Consider the following 19,302-nt stretch of genomic DNA (forward strand, 5'->3'; position numbering starts at 1 on the left):
ATTTTTTGTCTTTCTTTTGACCTGGCACATGACATTTACAGGTAGAGCAACATCAAGGAAGGGCCTTGTGCCTCACTCATAGTCATTGCTATTCAAATTCATGCACTTGGAAATGTATAATAAGTTCAGGAAGAAGTGAGTAACCTATATATCCTAGCCAATCAGCCTACATCCACCAGGAAAGGCTTTTGAAAAAAAGAGCTGTATAGATTTTATGTAAATTTGGTATTTATGAGCACCAAACTTTTAGCACTGACATCTGCCTGAGAAGAAACTTCATTTACAGCAGCGGCAGAAATGAAGTTCACTGTGAACTAGTTTTGGATACCATATGCTTTAACATGCAGAAGAGGAGGGGAGAAGAGGCCTTTGAAAAACTGATTTTTCTGGCTCTCGCTGTGTATGATGTTGCGTGACAACACTGTGACATCATAACGTAGGCTATTTCATTTGCGGTTTGCCCCACTCCAGTGCCTGGCCTGCAACAGCACAATCGGGTGTGTTCGGGGCCCTTCCCTTCATGGAACTTCAGGCACTTCCCAGGCGTTTTCTTTCTAAACCTCACAACATCTCTCAAAGGTATTGCCAAACTGGAGACAAATTTCACAGTTTAATCATGTGGAACACATTGGTAAATATAGATGTGCCTTTTAGAAAGTTGCTTCAAAGTGTATTTTGCAGCTCACGCGACTGTTTCTCAGGGTGTAAACCAGTGGTGTAATGTAAAGCTTTCGGCCCTCCCCCCTGGGAGCTGGGATGAGATGTGTTTGGCAGCGCGCAGTGGTGCAGGAGGAAAGGAGGGTCGTGCGGAAAAGGCAGGCTGACGGTTTTGTTACACGTCCTGCCCTTTCCTTCCTATCTTCCCCACACAGGGGTGCCTCCTTTTGCTCCAGCTCGATCTCTTCTTTTGCAGCATCAAAAAAGAAAACTGAGCTCTAAAATTTCACTTGTAATTAGGAGTTTGGTTAGATTTTTAAGGCACAACACAAAAGTCCATTTAGTTCACAAGGCCTATTGATTACAATCCTGGCGATCCTCTTTCCTCCCTCCCTTTCTCTCTTGTATATGTGCTGCACTATAATCCCAGCAATCTAACCAGTACTTATAATGTAGTTTTATGGGAAAAAGAGTTCTTAATGAAGTGGGAATGTGGCACCATTGCAGACATGTCTGTTTCTTGCTCTAATCTCTTCAAATCCAGTATGAAGAGGAATGGACTTCTTCTCAGAATATCTCTGCCTCCCCAGCCACACCCTTTTCCTTCCGTCACCCTCACACCTCCTGATCTCCTAGAAAAGATCCCTTCATGTGAATCAGAAACCTGGACATGAATTCTACTGGTGTCCCTTAATAACTGTATAAACCCCGAGTCATTAAACCTCTAAACCTCCCTGAACCTGTTTCCCCATTTGTAATTTTTACATACGACTAACTTACAGGGATGTTGTGAAGATTAAATAAAATAATATGTTTGGAAGAGCCGAAGAGCTGAAAATAATATGTCTGGAAAAATGTGGCCAGTGGGAGAAGTCTTTGACTGTTTGGTTTTCTGGGGATGATTTGTTCCACCCTTTTTGGTATCGTCCAAGCCAGGACATTTTCAAGAGTGGAAGAGGGAGCTTCGGGACAACAACACACATAAACTGGGCCTCTCCCAAGCAAATCCGGATGTGTGATCAATCTCTTTAGAGAGAATTTTCAGAGGGCAAGTGCCTGTGCCTAATTGTACCCTTTATTGTGGATGGGGATGCCTGCATTCTATGAATAAAAATATCACTTATTGCCCACATACAAGCTGAACTTCTACCACCTCTCTCTTATTTTCACAGCTCTTTGTATAACTTGTACTTTCTCAGATGTGCTACATGGACAACAGGTGGCACATGCGACTATTTCAAGTGGTATACAGCGAACATTATTTTTTTTTTTAAACTGTCAAGTCAGATCTATAATCTTGGAAGTAAACATTTTTTAATAAGTTTGTTTAGACCAACATTTGAATTGATTTAAAGAAAACAATTAAGTTAACCAAACTCAGACGAGTTTACGATTATAGAAGGTTGACCTGGAATAACTAACAGGTGGGTAGCCCTGTTTGATTGGATGCAGCCGATAGAATGAAGGAACAAGCTACTCAGTGTTTGGATGAATAGCTTATAATATATAACCCTTCATTCCAGGACAAGTGCTGTGTTTAAGAATTGGAGTTCAGGTAAATTCCCAGTTGTGGCCCAGATGAGGAGAACAGAAATGGAGTAACTGCAGTTGAAGATTAGCCTTGGATACATTTTTCTGGTAAGTCTTGGGCTTCCCCGCCACTTTTATACATTATTAATATAAACTATGTATGAAGAATTGACAACACTTGGCAAAATTTAATACATACCCTTTTTTAAACTTTGTGGGGACGTTTTGGGAGACATGATTTAGGATGGAAACTTCTTTCATCTTGTTTTGAGAATTCTAAGAAAAAAGACTCCTCCAACTGTTTGAATAGCTCATTTAATTACCTGGTAATCAAAAAGTCTTTCTGATTGCTGGTCCCAAAACTTTCTGCTTTAAGTGTATTGTCCAAAGAAACAGAAACACTGGAAAGGCATTGCCATTCTACCTCTCAGTATTTGCTGCAGAGACCACCGACAGCAGCGGACTTCCTAAGCCTCACCTCTGTGTCTGTCTTCTCTGTTTTCTTTCTGCCTGTGATTTCTCTTGTCAGTAATGAATGCTTCTTATTCTTTCTGTTTGTTTGCTTAAAATAGAGACAATTTAGATCATGTACCAAGTTACTTGAGTATGAATGATTAGAGGCCAGCCCTTAGCAATTATACTTTTGCAGAAACACATCAAAATATTTGATAGATGGTCATTCACAGATATCTGTGTGCACTTGAGCTTAGGGTTTATAAAGGTTTACAAGTATTTATGTATGATTTTATGTGTATTTTCAGAGCCTTTTTTTTTTTTTTTTCTGGTGGAACTTTGAAAAATGAAGAGAATTAAGTTGTTTCTAAAAAGCCAAAGCAGCCTGCCATCTCTTTTTCTTTTCTGGGCTACGGTCCAATTTGCACAGCAGTTGCAAAGAAAAAGCAAACGCATCACTAGATTCAGCGAGAAATATTGTAACAGTATGTAATCTCTGTCAAGATAAAATTGCTTTGTGATTTACATTACAATAAATCCTGACCTTTAAGTGCTGCAGACTAAGCTAATCTGTGAAGTACTTTATTCCAACACTGAATCAGCGAGTGAAGCTCAACCAAATTGACTGTATTAGTCCCACCGTGGTGTGGTTAAAGAGCCTATATATATCGAAGCAGATTACAGAGCATTGTTCTATGTGTACTATAATAAGTAGAATAATTGAAATATTCAATCTGTTTCATCATTGTGAAATAATAGAATTATTTTAACCTCCTTTCTGTTTGCCTATTATGGGAATTACAAGTAGCTTCATTTAAATATCATTAGGGACTGATTTAGATCGATGAGAACAAGGAAATTCAGAATTAAGGCTAAAATACCACATGACATTTCAACCTTAATTCACTTCTTATGTCTGTTAATTATTTTCTTTTTCTTTCTTTCTTTCTTTCTTTTTTTTTTTTTTTTTTTTTTTTTGCTTAAATAGTTAAAATGTGTTGAATTTCTCAGGACTAGCTTTTTGCTTTTTGACTCCCCAAGTCAAGTGCTAAGTTTATCAATCATTGGAGAATAGAATTTTCTCAGAAATATGGATTTTAAAAATCAGTTGAATTTACCAACTTTGGGAGATTTTTAGCCATTATTTCTTCAAGTATTTTTCTCTCCTTTGTACTTTTGGCTTTTCTCTAGATTTTGATCACACATGTAGGAGACAACTTTATATTATCCCGGAGATCAGTGGTACCTTTTTTCCCTCCAGTTTTTCCTTTTCTCTCTATGCTTCGTTTTGGATAGTTGCTGTTGCATGTCTTCAAATGCCCCCCCCCCCCCCCCGCCCCCGCAGATCCTAATTTGCTGTTAACTATAACATATCTTTAGCTAATTCTTTTCTCTCTCACATATGCCTTTTTTCATGTGTGGTGTCTATTGCTTGGATACTGGATATTGTGCTTTAGTTTTTTTGGTTGCTAGATTTTTTTTGGTATTTCTATAAATAGGGTATTTTGTATCTTGTCCTGGCTGAGTTTTAAGCTTTGTTATGCAGCAACAGCCTTTAATCTAGGGCTAATTTGACCCTGCAACAAAGACAGTATAATCTGAAGATACCTCCTCATGCTTCCTGTATTATGAGGTATTCCCATTCTCGTTGGTAGGGACAAGCACAATTTCTGGGCCTGTAGGAGTGGAAATTGGCCTTCCTGTTTCCTGTTGCTTCTTTATTTGGTCTAAGGTACTATCTTTTCTTTTATGTGTCAGCTGAAGATCTGTGGGAAATCCTCCACAGAGCTCTGGGAATGTCTTGTCTGTGTAGATCCCTCCTCGCTGGGAAATTCTACCTGTCTTGGCATCCCTGAATTTCAGTTTCTGTCCCTTCAACTGAGCAGGACCACAGGGCTCAGTTTAGGTTTTCTTCTCTTCTCCAAGAACAGGAAACTGCCTTTAGGAAGTGAGTTGGAACAACAGTGGAATTCACCGTTTCCCTTTTCTTAGGGACCACACTCCTGTGCTGCCTATTGTTCAATGTCTGAAAACAAGTCTTTCCTGTATTTTTGTCATATTTTCTCATTGTCTAAGGTGGGAGACTCCTTGTTACTCCATCATGGCCGGAAGCAGATGTCTCACATAACTGGAGTTTACAAGGAAATTTAAGATTTCTATTTAACTTTTCATCAGTTCCTGCCAACATACATTTCTGGAGACCTCAAAGTGACAAGAAGGTTATTGAAACAAATTCTGGACACAGTAAACTGTAGCATTGTTAATGCCCATGTCTAACCACAATGCAATATAATGATTGCAAAGGACATAGGGCACCATAATCACTTTAGCAACCTAAAATTAGAATTTTTTTTTTTTTACTTCTTTCTGAGTTGTATACAAGAAACCAGTGCTAGAGTCCTTCTTTCTAACAAAAGTCATCTTTCTAATAAAATGGGATTTCCTGATAAAATAGTGCTAGAGGCTTCTCCCATTGTTTCTTATGCTAACTGTTGCTGTACTCTGTTTTAAAGTTACATTGAGTTAAGGGGAATAGTCTTCATTTTAGTAAGACAAACTTTTTTTGTTATTTTGTCTTTTTTTATTTTAGATTTTTATAATAAATTTATAGGGTGCCTTGAGGGCAGCCTAATTTGCATCATAGGGGGCCACCTAAGAAACTCACTTGGGACAGACCAGTCTGTTCTGCCTTGGAGCACTATTGCCTAGAACCAGAATTGTTCATGAGATACCCCATATTATAAATAGAGACATCCTCGGGGCACCATATCAATGTATACTGGATGCTCTTCTCATGCATTTTTGAGAGGAAAACAGCAGTTTTGATATCAGCAAGATGAGAGCAAGTATTCTTGATGGTAAAAGGATACCTGAGCACTTACCTGACATTAGTATTTTTAAAGGTCAATTTCATAGTTCCAAACAATTTAAAAAATAAAATACAGTAATTTTCTGGAATCTTTTGCTTTAGTGCTTAAAGAGTACAAAACTAATAATTAGAAGGAAAGATTATATAAAAGTACTGATACATTGATGTAGATAACGTTACACACACATACATACACACAGTCTTTCAGGCTGTTATTTATTTTCTTAGCAATTTAAAAAAAAACAACTGCTAACTAAGAGACTGGTATAACCTGATGATTTACCAACATTCAGATTTCCCATGACCTAATAACAGACTAATGTATATGAGTCTTCTGTTATATCAGTTAAATCAACATGTATGTCTAAAACAACAGTTTTATTTTTGTTAGGCTAAAGCCTTAACCTTGGCCTGTGACACTTTGCAGTGATTTGGGGGTTTTCTTGTCCTCAGGTCTGTTGAGAGAACCCTCTGCGGTCTCACACAGAAATGCCAACTTTACACTCATTGTGTAGCTGTTGTTTTGTTGCCAACTATTTGATTTGAGGATTCAATAGACTATCTTATCATCTATTTTGTTTTAGATATTGGTCTGTGGGTTTTTGGTTTTGTTGTCCTGTTTTTATATTTTTGGTGTTTTTTTTGACAGAATTTGGGGTGATTTAAAACTGCCCCACTGTCACCACCCACCACTATTTTCCCAGAATTTCCCTCTACCTTGACTTTATAAAAGCTTTTGTGTATTCACCTGTTAAAGGGAATGAAATGGTCTCCTAATATCCCTTCCAACTCTGAGATCTGTGACTGTATAAGATAACCCTGTTTGGACCCAAAATGAAGTGTGGCCTCACTCTCATGTTTTGAGACCCTGCATGTCTAAGATTAAATCGCTGTGTGTTATATTCTTCGTCCAAGTCAGTACTTGTCCTTACATCCACCCGTGTATCTATCCATCCATCCTAACACAAGCACTGAGCCTCTACCATGTACTAGCTTTGTTTCTCCAGGTCCTTATCAGGTTTGCTTGTGCTATTTGAAGCTATAAAAGCCACACTATATATGTTGTTTCTCTGATTTATGAGCACCAAAGCAGACTTGATTATTACTTGGAGGTGAAATGTGAGTGTTATGGATTTTGTTGTTGTTGTTTGCTAAGGGTAAGGGGAGAGATGAACTATTCCAGCTTTTTAATATAGAGGATTTCTTGCCTGCCACCACAGTCTGGACCACTTAGCATGATCAAATCGGGGCTTGAAGTTTCTCTAGGATTTAATAATGAAAGGAAGAAAGCCAGCTGACCTCATCATTTGGTTAGTAGCCAACCTCTATGATCTTGGATGAATTGAAAAATCTAGGCCTATGGCAATTCATATTATTAGTTTATAGGCATGTGACAACTTGGTGTTACCAGATAGCCTTATGTAGGCAGCTGTTTGCTCTGTGGTAAGACAGTCCTGCTGAATAGTTATCAAGAGAGACTCTAGCAAATGGGAGCCGAAAATGCACTCAGAGAATGTACAAGGGCAAAATTTTAGGCAATGATTTATTCCTCCAGAATAATCCTGAGCTCAACAAATGTAGATTTATTTACCTTTTACCACATTCCCTGAGGTCGTACAATTTATATACTAAATATTTATGGAATACCTACTATATACCACTCATTTTATTAGGTACTTTATCTTTTTATCTAATGTAATTTTTATCATAATCTTTTTCTTTTTTTTTTAAAGATTTTATTTATTTATTTGACAGGCAGAGATCACAAGTAGGCAGAGAGGCAGGCAGAGAGAGAGGAGGAAGCAGGCTCCCTGCTGAGCAGAGAGCCCAATGCCCTGGCTAGATCCCAGGACCTTGAGATCAGGACCTGAACTGAAGGCAGAGGCTTTAACCCTCTGAGCCACCCAGGAGCCCCTCTTTTTTTAATTTTAAAAAATATTTTATTTATTTATTTTAAAGAGAGCGAGAGAGTGTGAGCAGGAGAAGGGCAGAGGGAGAGGGAGAAAGAATCACAAGCAGATTTAAACTCAATGTAGAGCCCAACCTGGGGCTTGATCACATGACCCTGAGATCATGACCTGAGCAGAAATCAAAAGTCAGATGCTCATCTGACTGAGCCACCCAGGCACCCCAGTGTTTTCTTTTTTTAAAGTCATACTTACAGGGACACCTGGATGGCTCAGTCGGTTAAGTGTCTGCCTTCAGCTCAGGTCATGATCCCAGGGTCCTGGGATCAAGCTTCCCACTGGGCTCCCTGCTCAGCAAGGGGTCTGCTTCTCCCTCTCACCCCTTCCCCCTACTTGTGCTCTCTCTCTTTCTCCCTCTCTCTGTCAAATAAATAAATAATATCTTTTAAAAAACTATGTTTTATTCAATTGTTTATGTTATTCAATTGTTTATGTTGTTTGCATTATTATGATCATATTAATTTTTTATTTACATTGTTATGATCATATAAAATTAATGCATAGTGAGCCATATATTATACTGTATTTCATTTTATTTTTGATATAACTTATGTTTTCCCTGAAATAAAACAATTTACTTTCTTTTTTAAATTTTCTATGTAGATATCACTAATTCATCACAATTTTCTGACAGGACTGAATTTTTTTTTTTTTTAAGATTTTATTTATTTATTTGACAGAGAGATAGAGAGCACAGTAGGCAGAGCATCAGGCCAAGGTAAAGGGAGAAGCAGGCTCTCTGCTGAGCAGGGAGCCTGCTGTGGGGCTCAATCCCCAGACCCTGGGATCGTGACCTGAGCTGAAGCCAGACACTTAACCAACTTAGCCACCCAGGTGCCCCCAGAACTGGAATTCTAATACTTTGGGTGAACATTGTATTTACTATGTGTTAGAGATATATCTACTAGAGATCTCTTTTATACTCAAATATATACTGGTTGCTAAATAGACCTGCCCCATAACTGTCACCCTGAGATTTTCACTTACATGTCTGTTACACCTTTTTATTGTGCCCCACTTAACTCTAGTGCTTCTTCTGACTTTTCTGCTCTTTCATTCTCTTTATGCTTCAGTTTGGATTATTTTTTTTTCCTAAATGAATTATTTCCTAATTCATTAATCCTTTCTTTTGTTTGTCTAATCTGTTATACCTATTTACCAATTTCTTAATCTAAGTTGTTTTATCTTTTAATTCTAAATTTTCATGGATTCTTTTTAATATATTCAGTTCTGATGAAATTCTTCATCTTGCCACTTATTTTCTTGAAGGTTATTATAGCTATTTTAGTCCATATTGATAACTGTAATACCTAGACTACCTGAGTGTCTCTTTCTGTTTTCTTTTTTTTCCCTTTGTTTTTAGTCATTTTTGTCTTCCTTGTGTGCCTGGGGATTTTTTACTTAATGCTGTACGTTGAAAATTACAACTGATACAGGTTCTGGATGATTTTCATCTTTTGCCAGAGAGAATTTTCTCTTCTTTAGCAGACAGAGGAGGGATAGATCACTTTGGTACATTTGCAGATAGTCTATTTCCAGTCTGTTCTTGGTCCTAGAGGATTTCCTTTTGGAGATCTTTGCTGAGAATCTGGAAGTGTTTATCAAGACCTCTAATCCTTGTTGGGCTTTGAACTCCAATTTTCAATTTAACTGTGGTCAGTTAAAGATTTTTCATCTTTTTTTGTTTTTAACTGTAGATTTCTGCTTGGTTTCTTGGCTTCTGAGCCTGCAAAATTTAAGAATCTGCAAATACCTTGAGGAAAAAATGTTCCCAAAAATGTCAAGTTTACTTCCTCCTGTGGTCCCCTTTACTTTTGGATATTGGGTCCTCAAATTTTGGAAGCCTGGGTATCCCTGATGAACTTGAATTTGAGTCTCCCCAACTGACAACAAATTCTAGACCAACGCTTTTTGTTCAGTTTCAAAACCTCACAATACAAATGAACAAATGCTCTGAGGACCATCAGTGAATATAAGACCCACTTCAGTATATTTCCCTTTCTCTGTGATCTTGGCTCTTCAAATCTTGGTTGCCTTAGTTGTTTTCAATGCCTTAAAAGAACTGTTTTGGGCACCTGGGTGGCTCAGTTGGTTAAGTGTCCAACTCTTTATTTTGGCTTCAGTCATGATTCAGGGTAGTGGGATTGAGCCCTGCATTGGGCTCTGAACTCAGTGGGAATTATGCTTGAGATTCTCACTCTTCCTCTCCCCCTTCTCCCCTGCCCTACCCCATCCCTCCCTCTCTCTCAAATAAATAAATAAATAAATAAATAAATAAATAACATCTTTATTAAAAGAAAAAGAACTGTTTTCACCCAGATTTTCATTTGGAAATCCCGACTTCCAGGAATTGAAAAAATTTTTACATTAATTCTGTAATAATTTATCTCTTTCCATTTCAGTTTTTTCTTTCAGCCATTCCTGGTATTTTGATATTGAATCTCTTTGATTTTCCCTTAATGTTTAACTTCTTTCTCTCACATTTCTATTTCTATATCTTTTCCCTTGGGCCAATTCAGAGAAGAATCTTTAATCTTATGTCTTGGGGTATGGAGTAGGTATGGTTGCTGGTGTCTGAGAGCCAAGTATGGGATGGGGTTGTGGGAAAAGGTTGTTGCTAATGTAAACTTCCACCCAATTCCCATCTTTTCAACTTCATATCTTTCCCATTCCTTCAGCTGTAACCTGAAGCTTGATTCAGAACTTCCCTAGTTTGTCCTCTCCATAGAGTAAACTTCAGTCTTCAGAACAAATGGATGAGAGAGATATGTCTATAATTTTGTTTGCAGTCCCACTATATACCCAGCTTCAGAAATGCTTGGTGCTGCTAGTTCTTGAGGCCTTCCAAGCTCTGTGGCACAATTAGATTGTAGACTTAGTTTTTGGCTTTCTCTGATATTTGAGACATTTACCTTTCATCCATTTGTTTTTCAGCTTTTAAAATCATCTTATCATCTCTTGTCTCCTGCCTTCTCTCTCATTTTTTTGTCCTTACAGATTTAGACTTAAAAGTTTGTTTTGTTTTGTTTTGTTTTTCTTATGCACATGTGTGTGTGTGTGTTTAATCCAGAGCTTTGGGGATGGACCAGAGAACAGGTGTGTTTAATCCACCATACTCACAGGAAGTTTTAGGTGCTTTGTATATATCACAACAAACTTCCATTGCAGATATTAATATATACAAAGAAAATACTGGATGGCTCAGCCAGCGGAGTGTCAACTCTCGATTTTGGCTCAGGTCGTGATATCAGAGTCCTGGGATTGTGCCCCGTGTTGAGCTGCATTCTCAGCAGGGAGTCTGTCTGAGATGCTCTCCTCTCCTCCTCCTCCTGCCTCACCCCATCTCTCTCTCTCTAAGAATAAATACATCTTAAAAAAGAGAGAGAAAATACTGATGGAACACAGTAGATGATAAAGTTAGAACTGAAACACTCTCATGAAAACCCTCATTTTAGAATGAGGTGGGATTTTTTGTTTTGTTTTTACTTGAAATTTTAGGTTTTCCTCACAATCATGAAGGAATCCAATTCTTTTCAAAACTAAATGATGTGTGAAATAGGAATTTTTGCAACACACTTTTACTGCTCTATTTAGCAATAAACTCTTATATTCTTATCACCCTCTAATGAATTATAAATTTTCAAAATCTGATGTAATTTTCTAATATATTTTTCATTTTACTTGAAATTACTAATACTACATTTTGGAGAAATTATTTTCTTTTCCTTTTTTAAGGATTTTATTTATTTATTTCTCAGAGAGAGAGAGAGTGCAAGCAGGGGGAGCAGCAGGCAGAGGGAGAAGCGAGATCCCCACGAGCAAGGAACACAACGTGGGACTTGACCCCAGGACCTTGGGATCATGACCTGATCTAAGGCAGAGGCTTAACCAACTGAGCCACCCAAGTGTCCCTGGAGAAATCACTTTCTAATTGAGATTTCTCTAAGTCAAGATTATTCTCCCCAATAGATTATCTCCATTTTCTTTCATAGAGAATAAATTTTTTTATTTAACCCTCATTTTATGTTTTTACCTAAAGCCTCCAAAATTTTGAGAAATTTCTTATTTTGTTTTATTTTGGGTTGTTCTAGAATTTCCTTTTACTTCCTCTCAATTTATCTTTGACCCTGGTGACCCTTAGTAAAAATTTCCCTCCGTATTCACCACATAATGATTTTCTTTTTCTTTTCTTTTTTTTTTTTTTTAAAAGATTTTATTTATTTATTTGACAGAGAGAAATTACAAGTACACTGAGAGGCAGGCAGAGAGAGAGAGAGAAGGAAGCAGGCTCCCTGCTGAGCAGAGAGCCCGATGCGGGACTCGATCCCAGGACCCTGAGATCATGACCTGAGCCGAAGGCAGCGGCTTAACCCACTGAGCCACCCAGGCGCCCCTCTTTTTCTTTTTTTAATTGAAAACAAGTAAGATCTTTTTCAGGAGACAATTTAAAACATTTTATAGCAAATGTAACATAATGCTTGGAGAGTTTCTGTAAGAAAAACCCCTAAAAGTCATGCCAGCTTCACTTTCAGATTTCTAGTAAAGAATGGAGAAAGCCCTGCCTGTGGGGCAATTTCACACGAGGAAATGGAGATATGATGGGCTGTTATCACTTCTAAACATTTTTGTTCATGAGAGTTTTAAAGGAACATATTTCCCTTTTGAAGTTGTCACCTACTTTCAGGAAAACCTTTGTCTCCACTTCCTTCTCTATTTTTTAAGAGGGAGGGCAGTTATATCTGCTAAACATTTGCAGGAAAAATATCCAAATAATCAGAGAACTGAAACCAATATGAATGCATCTGATGTTATATATTATTATTTGAATTCCAAACAAAGTTGGTCTCAAATGATATCATTGGTCTCTGTATCTCTTGGCACGCAGAAGCCTCCACTTTATTGCCTTTTCTGAAAGAATCAAAATTACTTTCTTTTGTTAAATGCCTAACAGATTTTTGAACTTATTTTAAAAAAATTTTTACTCCCTGGGAACTCTTTTTCCCCTATGAGATCAGAAACAGTCACTTGCTTGGTATCTCCTTTGAATGATGTGTATATTCAGTTTATCTACTTTTCCTTCAAATTTGCACTTTTTTTTTTTTTTTTTGAGGCAATCCCTGAACTGTTCCATGGTGTTTTTTCTCTCCCAACTGGATTACAAGCTCTTAGAGTTAACAAAGGAGTGCCATGCTGACACATACACTATGCTCAGTAAATGTGGTACCCTTAAATGCAGGAAATATATGCTTGCATTTTAATTCTGGAGTGTGTGTTCTTTAGTGAAGGAACTGAGGAACTGATGAGAGCTCTCCATTTCCACATGGAATCCTGGGTGGTCTGCTAGGGGCAAAGAAACAATAGGAGGCTCTGACTTGGGAGTCTTTTTAAAAGAGCGTAGTGATATTTAGGATATTTTCCTTGGTGTTCTACTGGCATACACAGACTAGAGGAAGATAAAAATGAAATAAAGAAGAGGAAACAGTTTTAAAGTAAAGTAGTACAATTCTAACTGAATAAATGATCAATTAGCAGTTAGAGGCAGATTGTAGAATTTTCCAAAACAAGTCAGTAAAGGGAGATCTAGAAACCACAGAAGAATATATTTCTGTGTCTATTATAAGTCATGGTGACCTCTTCTATAACAAGGGCAGCTTCCAACAGGCAACTCTGGGTAAGAATTTAAAAACTAGTGTTAGAGCCAAGTAGAGAAAAATAAAAGCATGAGCAAGAACAGCTTCAAAATGACTTTGTTTCAAAGCCTCTTAATGATAACAAAATATTAGCAAAGAGGAATAAATCCCTGAAGGAAGAAAGGTACAAGTAGGTATTAAAATTACAAATGTTAGAAAAAAGAATCACAAATTGATGCAATTTCCCCCTAAGAGTAGCAGAAAAAGAGATATAAATAATTTTGATGAACTGACTCTCTCTGATGTTGAAATTACTTCTTTTTTTCTCTCTCTTTTTTAAGATCTTATTTGTTTATCTGAGAGAGAGAGAGAGTGCAACAGAGATAGAGAGAACACAAGCAGAGTGGAGAAGAAGAAGCAGGCTTCTTGCTGAGCAGGAAGTCCCATGAGGCCTCGATCCCAGGACCCTGGGATCATGACCTGAGCTAAAGGCAGACGCTTAACTGACTGAGCCACCCAGGTGCTCCTACTTTTCTCTTTTAATACCTAACTCGTGCTGAAATATAAATTCTTGGTTCAAACTTGCATTCTCTCTGCCTTGAATTGTGTCTGTCTCCTTCTATCCTTTAATTTGGTCTTTTAGGAAGAAAATTTATATGACTCTGCGCTGACATGCATGTGAGGTCTTGCTAATATTTTAGCCCAGACTGGAAGGTGAAACATCAAAGAATATAGGGAACATTGAAAAAACTGAGGAATAGCAGCCAGTAACTCAGATGATTAGAATAAGGGATGAGAGATATGGTAGAAGCAGATGGTTACCAGTATCTCCCACATAGCAGGGTCCAATACATATTTGAAGTAAGAATGACAAAAATAAATACTGTTATTGACACTGAACAAAATTGTCCCACACCAAAACAGATAATAAAAATAGCTACAATTTATCAAATGCTTTACACATGCCACACACTGTTCTAAGTATTTTTGTATCTTGTTTAATTTGTAAAACACCTTATTCTCCGTGTACCACTGAGGAAACCAAGGCTCAGAGATGTCAAATGTCTAGCCCAAGTACTCTTATCCAGTAGCCATTGGAGACAAGACTGGCTTCAAGTCCATTTAAATGTAGAGCTTGAACTCCCATATATTGTGATGATTCCTCTTCTTGAACAAAATGGGTAAGGTCAAGATGTCCCCAATGTTGTTTGGAAGATGAACTAGGTTCCAATATAACCTGGCATAGAGTTTTTGTTTTTATTTGAACTGTAAAATTGCCTGGTAGACATCTTCATCTGTATGTTCTGTAGGCCAGAGTCAATTACTGAAGGGCTTTCCTTTGATAGAACTCATTGTCTTCCATGCAAGCTTCTTCCTTCTTTTTCCCTATTATGGATAATGACACTATGCCACCCAGAAGTCTATGAAGAGTCCTGCTTTTGCAGCCTCCACAGCCAATTTAGTCACTTATTCTTAGGTCTTCACCTTTGCAATATCCGTGCAGTCTGAACCCTCTTTCTTTTCCACTGCTGATGCCTTTCTCAGGCCCTCATTTCTTTTTCTTGAATTATGTCAGGAAAATTTTGATTTGTTTTACTCTCTTCCATCATGGTCCTTTCCAGCTAAAACTCAGAAATGCAGCTGGAGTCATGGCCCTTGGTTAAAAACTGCTGCCCTAGAAAAAGAAGTCTCTTTGCTCCCATGACTGCATTCATAATCTATATGCTGATAAATCACAGATTTATACCTCTAGACCAAATTTTACTTCCTAGCATCCATACTAATGTTTCCAGTTCAATAGACAATCCACCCAGTGCCTTCGACTTTCTCCCTCTAATACTCAGCAGTTACAAGTTCTTACAGCTCTACTTCCTGAATAGCTTTCCTTCTTTCATTTTTCTCTAACCTAACTGGCAATGTTACTGTCCAATCTAACACTTCTGCAATAGCCTGAGTCACTGAAGCAGCCATGATAATATCTTTCTGACTTGCTGTATATCCATGGTTTCCCACTTTAAGTCTCTTCTCCACACATTATATTTCAAGTGCAACACACACTGTTTATCTTTTTTTTTTTTTTTTTACATTTGGGTTTCCTTGAAATTGAGATAAGTCGTGCAATTTATTTTGTATCTGCAGTTTAATTAGAAGCATTTGTTGTTTTAAATAAGTCATATATAAAATGATACATTGTATATTCAGTGACATCTTAGAGTTGGTGAAATATGATAATATTTCTGGATATGCTACTTTCTAGATATGCTACTACCCTGCACAGGAGCTTCTGTGACTTCCCATTTTAGAATAAAATTAAACATTTTTCTTCTTCTTCTACTTCTTCTTCTTCTTTCTCTGCTGCTGCTTCTGCTTCTGCTTCTTCTTTGTCTTTTTTTTTATTATTAAGATTTTATGTTTTTATTTGACACACACACACACACAGAAAGCATAGGCAGGGGAGCAGTAGGTAGAGGGAGAAACAGGCTCCCCACTAAGCAGGGAGCCCAAAGCAGGGCTCCATCCCAGGGCAGTGAGATCATGACCTGAGCTAAAGGTAGATGCTTAACTGACTGAGTCATCCATGTGCCCTTTCTTCCTTTTTCTTTTTTAAAAAAATTTTTTTTTAATTAATTAATTTATTTTTTTAAAGCAGGCTGCACGCTGAGTGCAGAGACAAATGTGGGGCTTGAACCAAGGACTCTCAGATCAAGACCTAATCCAAAATCAAGAGTGAGTTGCCTAACTTACACAGCCACCCAAGTGCCCTCAATGAAACGTTCTTAACATTTCTATGAGATCCTGCATGTCTGGCCCTTATTTATCTCTAGAGAATCATTTTGTGCTGATCTTCTCTAGTTATCTATCCTTCAACCAAATATTAGTTAGCAAATATTAATTGACTGACTACTATATGCTAGGCACAAGAATGATACATCAATGAACCAAGAAATCAACATGGCTACTGTCCGTATGGTGCTGATTATGCATTTGAAGACTCCTGGCTTATCCTGATTTGTCATGCTGTTTCTTGCCTCAGAATCCTTAGTCCCTCTCTCAGAAAGGGCCCTTCCTCCTCCCCTTTCTCTATGTCCTTCTACTTTGCTAAGCCCTACCTCTTACTTATATTTCATGGCTTCTGTTACACAAGTCTGCCCCACGGTTATCCTGTTCAATACTCTCATGACTCCTGCACTTCTTTTTATGACTCTCACAGCACTTGCTTTCTTGGGATTTGTCTTTCTTTCTGGACTGTTTGGTCCATGAAGGCAGCGACTTCATCTGTCTGACTCATGGCTTTCTCCCCAGCCCTTAGTCCAGCGACTGGGTCATAATAAGTCCTCTTTAAATATTTATTGAATGAATAAGTAATGGAATTGGAAACAGGAATTCAATTTTAAACCATCCTAAAATACTCTGAATTTCTATCACTTGAATATGTTATTAAAACAAAACAAAACAACAAAAATAGAATCATCTACACGTGGGCTTAGATGAGAAGTTTTAGGCTGATAGACAAGAAAGGAAGAAAATATACTATCAGTTTAAATCTGAGAGGCACAGAAGTTGATATTAAATATCATAAATATTTTCTTCCTTTAAGTGTTATAATACTCTAGCTTCATTATTTTCATTACACATGAATGTACTTACAACATATGCATAGTAGTTTTTGTGTTTTGACAGATTAGATCATATTCTTCCTCTGCTAGTCTTAAAAGCCTCCTTCTCTTTGGACTACTCTTTGTATTAAAGATGAGCTTCCTTTTGCATCATGTATTTGCTCAGTGGATTATGTTTATGAGTTAGCTGTACATTGAATTCCGAGTGGTGAATTAGCCTAACATTCTAGATTTAGTATGCTGTTTTGCAAACATGGGTCCAGTTATATTCCCAAAAAAGCAATAAAAAAGAAACCCACTAGTGTCATCTTACTTTTAAATATAGCATGTTTTCATTAGTGTTCAAACCAATTTTTTAAAACAATTTTTAACTGCTTTTCTTTGCTTTAAATTTTTCTTCAATTATATATATTCTAGTTCATTATGCATATTTCTTATAATTGTCTCTACATTTATATTAGCATAATCTTCCTCAGTGTTACTAAAGAAAAATTTGAAAAATAGTAAAAAAACCCTTACTTTTTTGTAAGAAAAATTATTCCACAATAAGTAGAGAAAGAACCACAACTTTAGGTTTGCTAGTTATTGAATTTTAGCTCTCCTATTTTTAGCAACATCTCCCAAATCCTTGGATGAAAAGGCTATAAAATGTGAAGTATTATTACCATAACCTATAGCAACAAACTACCTCAACATAGGTATAATCAAAAGGAAAATTCTTATAACCACATTCATATTCAAAGATCTTGTGATAGAAGCCAACCCCTGTGGGGGTATTATTTTCAAACATAACAGGTTGACATTATATAATTACACACTGCTGGATATTGAAATATCAAAAAAGGAAAAAGTGCTTATAGTAGTACTCACAGCACACTATTATGAGTATTCACATTTATCCACACATCTTTAGAAAATTATTTCTAGTTACATATTATAGACTTTAGCAAAGATTTAGTGATTTATTTAATATCAATATTAGGTTTTGACATTAATGTCTTAGCAAGCATAGGGAGGTGTGGTCCTAAAACTGACTTCCACTCAATAAAGGGGCCCCAACATGAACCTCTTCTCTATTGTTCTTCATTCAGTTTGTTAAATAGACATTTTATATATGTATGTGTAAGTAAATATTCAAAATCCCATTCAATTATTTTTATGATTTGTATTCACACTTTACTTAATTTTTCCCATTATTAACTTTTCCACTTTTGTTGATAACATTGTTCCTTTCTAAGATGAACTTTTTTTTTTTTTTTTTGGGTCCCATTTTACTATCTACTTTTTTCTTTTTGCATATACTACAGACATGATGTGGATTTGTCAGCATTTCCAATTTCTCAGATTTCTTTCTCACTCTTCTCAGTGCCACCTTCCTCCCATTTAATCTCTGGACTGTAACCGACTTGTACCTTTCTCCCTTTCATATGTCAGGTTTCTGGTATTTCCAATTCTCTTCACTTAACATGAGCTTTTTGGTCTGTGTGGTGCACTGTGGAATGTAGTTTCACAAATATTTAGGTTCCAAACACCATTATTCTTAGAACTTTACCTAGTCTCTCAAGTTGGTCAGCTTTGTAGTCTTAGCTCTTCTTTCTACTCCATTATATAGGTACGATCTATTGATTGCTTTTGAATTTCTCTCCTATCCAGTCTTCTTTTCTAAAAGAAGATGCCTATAATCATAGGGTGTATAATTTCATATTTAATATTCTTTTTAAAAAATATTTTGTTTATTTATTTATTTGACAGACAGAGATCACAAGTAGGCACAGAGGCAGGCAGAGAGAGAGGAGGAAGCAGGCTCCCTGCTGAGCAGAGACACCCCCCCCCCCCATGCGGGGCTCAATCCCAGGACCCTGGGATCATGACCTGAGCCAAAGGCAGAGGCTTTAACCCACTGAGCCATCCAGGCGCCCCTTCATATTTAGTATTCTTAACTTTTTTTTTTTTTTTTTTCTGAAGTGACTTACCAATGGGAGAGTAGGATTGGAGAAGAGGAGTGAGATAGAGAGGCGAAAGGGTGAGACTGAGACACAAATATAATATATTTGGGGGTAATATTAATGTGACATATAAGAACAGTCACTACCTAAGAGTAAATTCTAGTAAAGCAACAGGCGAATAATACAAATGTAGTCTAAGGAATAGTGTACTTCTTTTTTCAGCAACAAAAATCAACCAGTCAACCAACCATGTAATAACAGAATAGCTTGTCCCAATTAACAAACCTGGATTTAAGTGGCTACATGCTCAAGACCCTTCCTGGGTTAGAAGAGGCCCAAAGGGGCCTTGGCCTTTACTAAACTAGCTTCCACTACGGACTCTGTGCTCTGTCCTTACACCTCTTGCTCTTTCTTTCTAATGGCGCAAGGCAAGAATCTAGATGCTAGGATGAAACATGAAAGTCTTTTAAACACCACTTCTCCAACTCCCTACCCCTCCCTACCCTCACCCATGCAGGAGTGAGTAATAACTACAATAGGTTTTCAGGAAACATTTATGGATAGAAATAACAACTTACAAGAGAAAGTCAATTAATTTAGTTAGTTTGCTTGCTTTTAATAAATTATACATGG

General features: G+C 37.1%; 1 long non-coding RNA gene across 1 annotated transcript in view; it reads left to right on the plus strand.

The window, feature by feature from the left end:
* The first annotated feature begins 2,186 nt into the window (after positions 1–2,186).
* The window catches only part of LOC116585580, a 78,615-nt gene continuing 61,499 nt past the window's right edge, over positions 2,187–19,302 (plus strand). The window contains exon 1 of the long non-coding RNA XR_004283704.1: positions 2,187–2,295. This is a non-coding gene — a long non-coding RNA (uncharacterized LOC116585580). The remainder of the gene's footprint in view (positions 2,296–19,302) is intronic.

The sequence above is a fragment of the Mustela erminea genome, chromosome 3, assembly GCF_009829155.1.
Source record: "Mustela erminea isolate mMusErm1 chromosome 3, mMusErm1.Pri, whole genome shotgun sequence".
Classification (NCBI taxonomy): domain Eukaryota; kingdom Metazoa; phylum Chordata; class Mammalia; order Carnivora; family Mustelidae; genus Mustela; species Mustela erminea.